The 9,328-nt window shown below is 39.5% G+C and overlaps 1 protein-coding gene across 9 annotated transcripts in view; it reads right to left on the bottom strand.

Annotated features, from left to right (window-relative positions):
- RAPGEF5 (Rap guanine nucleotide exchange factor 5) overlaps window positions 1-9,328 on the bottom strand; it is a 416,073-nt gene that overhangs the window by 262,643 nt on the left and 144,102 nt on the right. Inside the window, exon 1 of one of the 9 annotated variants that reach the window (XM_023531488.1) lies at window positions 2,382-2,470. The exons of the other annotated variants lie outside the window; for them this stretch is intronic. The gene's annotated coding sequence lies outside the window, so the exon portion shown is untranslated. Of the gene's footprint in view, window positions 1-2,381; window positions 2,471-9,328 lie in introns of those variants that run through there. 9 annotated transcript variants of the gene reach the window in all.

Raw genomic sequence — 9,328 nt, forward strand, 5'->3', positions numbered from 1 at the left:
GAATCCTTACCTTGCATTACAGAGCAAAACAAAAGAGACAAGCGAAGGAGTGTAGTATAAAAAGTTGACAATGACAATGATAAGTGCTGTCAAGGATGCAGAGAAACTGGAACAATGCTGATGAGAGTGGAAAATGGCATAGCCACTTTGGAAAGTAATTTGCTGTTTCTTAAAGGGTTAAACGTAAATTTACCATACAACCCAGCCATTACACTCCTAGGTACATACTCCAGAGAAGTAAAACTATATGTCCACACAAAGACTTGTGTGAATGTTCATAGCACCTTTATTCATAATAGTCCAAAGGAAAGAACAACCCAAATGTTTATCAAAGGATAAATGGATAAACAAAATGTGGTCTCTCCATCAATGGACTATTATTCAGCTGTAAAAACGAATAAAATATTTGTATAGGCTACAACTAAACCCTGAAAACATTATAGTAAATTAAAGGAATCAGTCCAAAAAGACTACATATTGCACGATTCCATTTCTACAGAATATTTAGAATAGAGTTATCCCTACAGGCAGAAAGTAGATTAGTGTTTGCCCAGGACTAGGAATAGAAATTAGGAGTGACTGAAAATCCGCATGAAGCTTCTTTTGAGGTGATAGAAGTGTTCCAAATTTAGATTGTAGTGAGGGTTGCACAACTCTGAACTTACTAAAAGTAACTGATTAGATACTTAAAACAAATGAATTTATGGTATGTAAATTATACCTCAATAGCACTGTTAAAAGTAAACACTATGATCGATGTCTTTACCATCTATTTATATTTGATTCCCAAGCTTAAATACAATGTAAAAAATAACAACAGGATGATAGATGTGGTTATATAAAAATTTAGAGGTTTTATTAAAAAAACACAAAAGAAAAATAAAATGCACAGACTAAATGAACAATAACGTTTATCATACATAAGACAAAAAATTAATTTAATTAGTATGTAATGATTTTATACTACTCTATGAGAAAAAAGCAGTGAGATCCCACTATATAAGTGGGGAACAGACAGGAACAGACTAGTTCGCTGTTCTTCAAAAAATAACTAATAAAAAAAATTCAAACAAGAATAATCGAAAAATGCAAATTTAAGAAGCTATAATTTTTACTAGTTAAAATAGCATTTTTAAAGAAATGTGATATTTCATACTGCCTTAGGTGTGGTGAGATAAATCTTCATGAATCTTGTCAGAGTAAATATTAATAAGGATATCCTTCCAGAAAAATAATTTGGTTGTTTGTCTTAGAAGCTGGAAAAACATCTATAACTTTTGACTAAATAATTCTAGTATAATTACGGGGTGCTAGCTTAAAAGAATGATTTACGACACAGAAAAAAAACTTAATGTACAAAGATGTTCAACTGAGCACTATTTATAATAATCAGTAACAAGAAACAACCTGACAACAGAATATTTAAGTGAACTGTTTTACGTTACTACAAGGGAATACAATGTTACCATTAAAAATAGTTATGCGTTGTAATAATACTTGTATAGTTTTTAGAAAATATAATTTAATGCTGTTAATTTAAGGAAAATCTTCAAAGCAAAAGACCAAAGACAGGTATCCCAGAATAGCTTGTTTCCTACATTTCAAAGGTCATCATAACCTTACCAATCAAAACCAGTACTGAATTAACTGATCCAGTGATTTGATGTGATACATTAAAATTTAAGTCACTGGACAGAATGCTGTACTCTCTATTACTGACATGCTTTTTAAACCAACAAACTACTAGGTTGGCAGCAGTAAGTTATTTTGAAAGGAAAAGCTTAGACAGCAATCTACCAACTGAGGCTGTCCACTAATATTCATGGCCTATTTGTTGCATTTGATCTTGCTCCAACAGAGCAATCACTATGCACCATATATCAAAACAAACTATGCAATTAAGTCAATTCAGGCCCCAAAGTGAGTCAATTCCACGAGACAAATAAGGTTTAAAAAGAAAAATGTCAGTTGGTATCATATGCAGCAAATTGATTAATTGACTGAACTTCTCAGTTTTCAACTGATTTGCATAATGTTATGAGTGCTCCCATCCACAGCCATTTTGCTTAAAGTATAGCCTGTTTCCAGCTATACTATCTCGCCAGCGCCAATAATAGTTTTTTTTTTTTTTAATCTGCCATATGATTTATCAAGGTGTCAGTGTTTCCACTCTGACTGATAACTACTTGACGTGCGGCCTAAATGAACTGCAGGAACAGAAGGGAGATGGCCGCCCAGCCTTAGGCCAGAGCAGAAATCCTAAAGAAAATACGTCTTTCAGACAGAAAAAATAAAAGAAAAAGCAAAGAAGCAACTTCTGACAAAAGCAACTCTGCTGAAATAAGCCATTGTTCCAGAGCTACTTTCTATTACATACTCACTAATGGCCTTACAGCCTCCTCAGTGGCTGCAATAGTTTCCGTAGCACTGGAGACTGTTGTGTTATTACGGTTTTTCCTCGTTTTTGTCCTCTCTGCATATAGATAGAAAATATTTGTTTTATTAGACACTCTAAACAAAATAGGGCAGAGCATCAGCCCAACATGGAAGTGAAGTGTCACTCTGAAGGTGAGGAACCCCAGGGTCTGATCTCAGCTATTTCATTTGCAACGAGACCTCGGACAAGTCCTCTGTCGGGCTTCTGTGCACTGCATTAAAAAAAAAAAAGGAAAGTTTGGAGAGTTCTATATTCCATACGGCACTTAACCATATTCCACTAATATGGTAAGCCACATCACCTAAAATCCTTCCCTAAAATCCGACATTTAGAGATAATTTCTTGAAATGCACAGCTACACTCACAAGAGCGTAAGAGGAATCCTCAGAGGACCAAAAAAAAAAAAAAAATGTAGCGAGAGCAAGAATTCAGAATTTTTAAGAAGCGATGAAAGAAGGGCCCTTAGAAGGTATCGGGTGAAAAGGCAGATACTTCCTTCACAAATTTAGATTTCCAAAGGGCTACCCACGCCTTAGGAAAACGGTGAATGACAACAAAAACACAAGAACAAAACTGCCACATGAAGAAGGCAGAGTCGTGGCATTGGGTGAAAAGTGAAATAAAAAGTCTCCCCTGAGAATTTGTAACTCCGATTTATTGAATATCTACTATGTTCCATGCTGTGGGTTCGGACACTGGAGATACAGCAACGAACAAAACAGATAAGCCCTACCTTGAAGGAGATTCTAGTCTAATATTGGAAGATAGACAATAAACAAACATATAAATCAGGCGATGATGAATGCTAAGAAAAAAAAATAAATAAGGTTAAGGATGACAATAACTGACTAGATAGAGGTGGCATTTTATAGTTTGGTGAAGGAAGGATTTTGATGATGTATCATGTATGCAAGACCTGAAAGAAGCTGGAAAGTGAGCCATGCAGATATTAAAGGGAAGCGCTTCCAAGCAGAGGGACCCCAAAATGTAAGAGCCCCTAAACCAGGCCTGTCTGAGCAACGAGAGGTATCTGGAGCAGGGGGAGGAAAAGAAGAGTGTAGAAAACTCTCTACAGTCTTCTGTAGGGTCCAAGAGACAACAGGAGGGCAGACCACAGAGTACCTTGTGGGCCATATGGTGACTCAGAATTTATTCTCAATTGCTGGGAAGACACTGAAGGGTAAGTTAACATTTAGAAGGCTCACTCGAAGTGCTGTGTGGAGAACAGACTGGAGGGCAACAAGAGTGAAAGCTGGAGCATCAGTTAATACTGTGTGCCAAGCAGGAGGTCATGATGGATAGACAGCTTGGCGCCATGGTCTGGATGTTTGAGTCTCCCTCAAAATTCATATGTTGAAATCCTCACCCCCGAAGCCTATGGTGCTAGGTGGCAGGGACTTTGGGAGGTACTCAGGTCATAACGGAAGAGCATTCATGAATGGAATTACTGTACTTATGAAAGAAAGCTCCCTAGCCTCCCTTCCGGCATGTGAGGACACCGCCAGAAGATGCTGGCTGTGAACCAGGAAAAGATCTGGCTGGTTCACCACAAAGCAATCATGCTGGTTCCTTGATCTTGGACTTCCGGCCTCCAGAACTCTGAGAAATACATCTATGTTGTTTATAAGGCACCCAGTTTGTGATGTTTTGTTACGGCGGCCCTAACAGACTAGACATTCGGTGTAATGGAGATGGCGAAAATGGTCAGACTCTGGAAAGGTCAAAAGGATTTCCTGATTGATCGCAAATGGGTTGAAAGAGAAAGAGAGGATCAAACAAGACTTCAAGACTTGTGTCCTACTTAACTGGAAGAATAGAATTCTGAGACGAAGAAGGGTAGCAGAGGAACACTGGAGGAATTGGTGGAGAGCACTAGTTTAGATGAGAACATACTCAGTTCGACATCGTATTAGACCTACAATAGGAAATACAAAATAGACAAGTTTCGTAAAGTATAACTTTCCAATTCTGATTCAAGAACGGAAAACCTGACTATTTTTATAATCTTAAAATAAATTCGATCTCTGGTTGTGGGTTTTGTTTTCCTATAAAGAAAGCAACAGTACACTCTAACAAACATTCGAGGATCAGAAAGTTTCCAGTCTTTTTATATAACTTCTTAAGAAGAAAGAGAAGGACAGGAAGAGGAAGAGGGACGTGAAGGGTAGGAAGATGGAAGAGGAAGAACACTCCAAATAACTCCACAAAGCTAATGTGTCAAAACGAGACAAGGATCACACGAGGAAAATTATACGACAGTCTCACTCATAAACACAAATGCAACAATTCTAAATAAAACATTTAGCAAACTAAATAGCCCAGTGAATTACGAGGAAAATACATATGACCAAGGTTAGTTTAATACTAGAAAATCTTTTAATATAATTTACCTTAAAGATATGAATAGTTCTGTCACCACAAAGGAATAATAAAGAAGAAATAAACATATGGAAGATGTTCACGCTCATTAGTAAATTGGAGAAATATCATTATAAACCTATGCCAAATTGATAAAAAAAAAAACATTTAATATGAAAAAAAGCAAGGGTGAGCCATCACCAACCCAATAGCAAGAAGTTGTCTTTAACAATAAGCAAATAACAACACCTAGCACCCAGGTTGTTACTCTTAATATTTTTTTCCAAACTTCTGGGGAAATAGCTGATTTCAAGTCTGTGACATAAAAAGTATATTACAGATGGGTCAAAATCACATACAAACCAACTCAGACTCCCACTGGCCAAAGATGGGACAATTGAACATCAGTAAGTTTAGTAGTTGCAATGAGTTGGAATATCAAATATATTTTAAATGTGGTGGATAATCATTAAAAAAGTTCACTGGTCATATCCAGAGGATGCTGGGAACCAATTTGTTATTTTGAAAACAAGTAAATAAAAGGAATCAAGCAAACTGAATCTATTTATAAACTGTATCTTAGGATATCAAGTAGTTGATGAGGAGAAGGATTTCTTCATAGACAAATCCTAGCTAATAAATGAAATGGGAGTGATAACATTTTAACACCATAGTTAAGTAATGAAGCTAGGTAATAATCATCAATGACCGTTGTTAACATCATAAAAAAAATACTTATCCATATATGATATGTTTCCTAATGGGTAGAAGTATAACACATTATCTGAAGTATTCTTGTCCAATAAATAAAGCTAAATCAGACCTATTCTCCAGATCACGCCACCAATTTACAGGGACTCAAAGGTTCAGTAGAACATGTTGATTGACACATTGTAGGCAATCAGTAAAATCCAGACTGTGGGAAACTATACAGAACAAATGACCTGGTTTCTTCAACAAAGAAGTCGTAAAAAGAGCAAAATTAGAGATGGAGAGGAAACCTATATAGGAAGAGAGACTTCAGAGTTATACCAAACGAGTATTTGAATACTGATTTGAAACAAATAAAACAATTTCCAACATACTCAGAAAAATATTTTTTCGAAAAATCTGAAAATACGAACGGTAAGCAAGACTGGTGTAATAGGAACCCTTATACACTGCTTGTGGGAGTGTACATTAACACAATCACTTTGCTAAACAGCTAGTCTTTATTCGGGGTATTTGCGGCTGCATATACCCTACAAATTAAACACTCTGCTCCTACGCTTATACCCTGGGGGGCCTCTTGCCTATGGTAGGCACCAGAGACATTTGCAGAGTGTTCATAGTGGTGAAGTTTGAATAGTAAAAGCCCCCTATCACACTGTCCAACAATCACAATAGTAAAAATAAAGCATGGTATAGTCATAGAAAGAAATATCACATTTCTGTGAAAAATGAGTAAACAGAGCTACCTGTATCAACATGAATAAATCTCACGTCATGTTGCATTATTATACAAAATGATACTATTTATATAAATTTCAAAAACTTATAAATAATACATTTTTAAGATTTTAAGTGTGTCTGATGCGATTGAAAGGCCTAACATGGGTTGGGCAGATCTATAGGTAGTAAAACCACATAGAATAAGCAAGGAATGAGAAAAACCAAGTTCAGCCAAGGGTTTACCTCAAGGGCAGAGGATGTGAGGGTTCAATTAGGGAATTGATACACAGCGTCTTTGAGAGCACCACTTTTCAAAATGGTTGTGAACATTCGGGCATTCGTTATGTTATTCTTCATAATACATATGTACATTTACATTCAGGTTCATATTTATAATACATCACAGTTTATTAAAGAGGGTGAACCAGATGACTAAAACCCTTTCTATTGCTTAAAACTCAACCCATGTGACTTCTCATTTCCCTCACCTGCCTATTTGGAAAAATAACTGTAATTTTCTCATAGGATGTGGTGAAGATTAAATCAGGGGTCTCCAACCCTGGGGCCACGGGCCTGTACCAGGTACTGGTCCACAGCCTATTAGGAACCGGGCCACACAGCAGGAGGTGGGTGAGCCAGCAAAGCTTCATCTGTATTTGCAGCCGCTCCCCAGCACTAGCATCATCGCCTCAGCTCCACTTCAGATCATTGGGCATTAGATTCTCATAGGAGTACCGGACCGTGGTGACAAAAACGTTGGGGACTTCTGGATTAAATGAATAAGTGCACATAAAGTACTTGGATTAGAGCCAGGTGTATAACAAGTGCTCAATAAATATAACTAATACTATTTCTATTATCTTCCTATTTACCACCAGCACTTCCAGGAGTGCACGTCTTTAATGTTCCGACCAAGGAGAGGCATTATTACAATCCCTAACAAAGGAAGGCGTTATTAAAGAGTATTTTGTATTGCGGCTGGCAGCAAAGCGAGTGCCAGCCTGGGGACAACCTCGTCTCCTCCCTCCGCCCCTTAATTCTGACTGAAACCACAGGCCGAGCTCCAAGACTTACTCTCCTGAGTCATGACGGATAATGCTGAGAACGCAGCACCGGTTTTGCCTCGACAGCCAAGTATTCTCAAGAAATATGGGGAAAGCTGTGTCCTGCTGCTTAAAGAATGTGATGACCTCATTCAAACTGTCTGAACAACCTGCCCCAGGCCTTGAAAGCCCGTCAGACAGACACACTCACCACCATGATGTGGTCTTCTTCATTTGCTCTTGACCTGAATTCTCGCCAACTTTGTCTGTACCAGACATGGAACCCTGGGTCCCGTGATTCCAGCTCCCACCGTTCCACAGGCACTTTGAACTTGATCCTGTTCAAGTCTTCCTATTGTTTGCATTACAGTTACCCCTATCAAACTATAGCTTGCCTTGTTTGATGGTGCTCTTTCTTCTGGGATGCACTGAATGGGCAAATGTTCTCTGGGTCCAGGCCCATTTTTGGCGACTTTGATAAGATGCTTTTGGTTGCAAGTAACAGAAACTCCAATGTGAATTAACATAAATAATAAAAAGATGGTATTGGCTCAGTAATTAAAAACTATAGTGATAGAATGAGTTTGGGTGGCCCGACGATGGCACAAAGATACAGTTTCTTTTCATCTTCTCTTTCTTGGTACCTGCTTCATCCTAAAGCTGACTCCCTGCATGCTTGCAAAATGGCTGGAAGCAGCTTTAGGGGCTGCATGTCTTCTCATTTATGCCTAGCAAGAAGGGAAAAAAACCTCTCTCTCCTAGGAGCTCTCATAGAAGTGAGATGTCTTTTCCAAAAGTCTCTAAAACATGAATTATTTTGGATTGTTGGCCTGAATCGGGTCGTGTGTTCTGAACTAAGTCCTGTGGCCAGGGGGATGGAACACGCTGATCGGGGCCAGCTAATCAGAGCCAGCTAATCAGAGCCTAGGGCTATGGTTTTGGAGTGGAGTCTCTAATCCCAGAGCGCATGGCTGGTGGAAGAGGCATGATGCCTGCCCTGTTTGACTCTCGCCCCCGCTCCATTCTCTGCTCTGTTCTTGACCCTCAGGGGCAAACCCTTCATACTGCATCGCCCCAGCTCACTAGCTCTCTGGCTTGTAGCTAGGTTTGACCCTGGGAACACCAATGGGAGATCAGATGGTGGGAGGAGAACAGGGTCCGGGTGACTATTCCCCAGCTTGGCCCTTGCCTTGCTAGGGTCCCAGCAGAGGCCCTGTTCCTCGTGAGGGATAGCAACTGCTGGGCGGCCCTCAAGCCTACCAGCCAGCTCCAGCTCCAGCCAGGCTCCCGTCTCATCAGGCCCAGGGTGGTGATGGCCTCTTCTGCTGGTGCCAGTCTCTTAGTGTTCCACTGCCCTGTGTTGATCTCCATCCCACCCATGCCTCTGCAACAAGCCCCTTTGTTAAATCCCGTGGTTCTGCCATTTGTCTTCTTCCCAAATTTGACTAGTATACTACCCGAATGAAGACTGGGAAAATATTACTAAGAAGAAGAATGGATACCAGGCAGCCCCAAACAGCAAATGTCCTTCATAATCCACTATTTCCGGCCCTCCTGCCCCACTCACCCACCAACTGGAAACAAGAAACCTTCCCTTCCTTTGTTTCTAATAGGCAGTTTACGATCCCAGTGTGTTATTCTATGGGTGACATGTAATATGGACAATATTTAAACATACACACAAAATAGGAGTCTTGTTTCTTTCTAGAGAAATGCTTTCTCATTCCCTAAGAGCAAAGGACTTCAGTTGCTTTGTGAGCTCAACCTCGGGCAGAAAAATGCTGAGATCTTCAGACCCGCTATTGCTGCCAACACATAATGCCTGATCGCTCATAGTACATTTCAATAATCATAAGCTGGAAAACAGAAAACAGAAAAACAAGGGACAAAGAGTGAGTAGACAGGGGATCTCGGAATGGAAGAACATCGAAATGGGAGAGTTATTCCAGAAGAAATGCACATCTCACCAGTCCTCCCGCGATTTGACTGGTCTTAGGCTGTGGCCGGAAGGCTTCCCTATCATTGCCAACCCCTCCTCCCCCTCCACACACTGATTGAT

Source organism: Pteropus vampyrus, unplaced genomic scaffold, assembly GCF_000151845.1.
Source record: "Pteropus vampyrus isolate Shadow unplaced genomic scaffold, Pvam_2.0 Scaffold69, whole genome shotgun sequence".
Classification (NCBI taxonomy): Eukaryota; Metazoa; Chordata; class Mammalia; order Chiroptera; family Pteropodidae; genus Pteropus; species Pteropus vampyrus.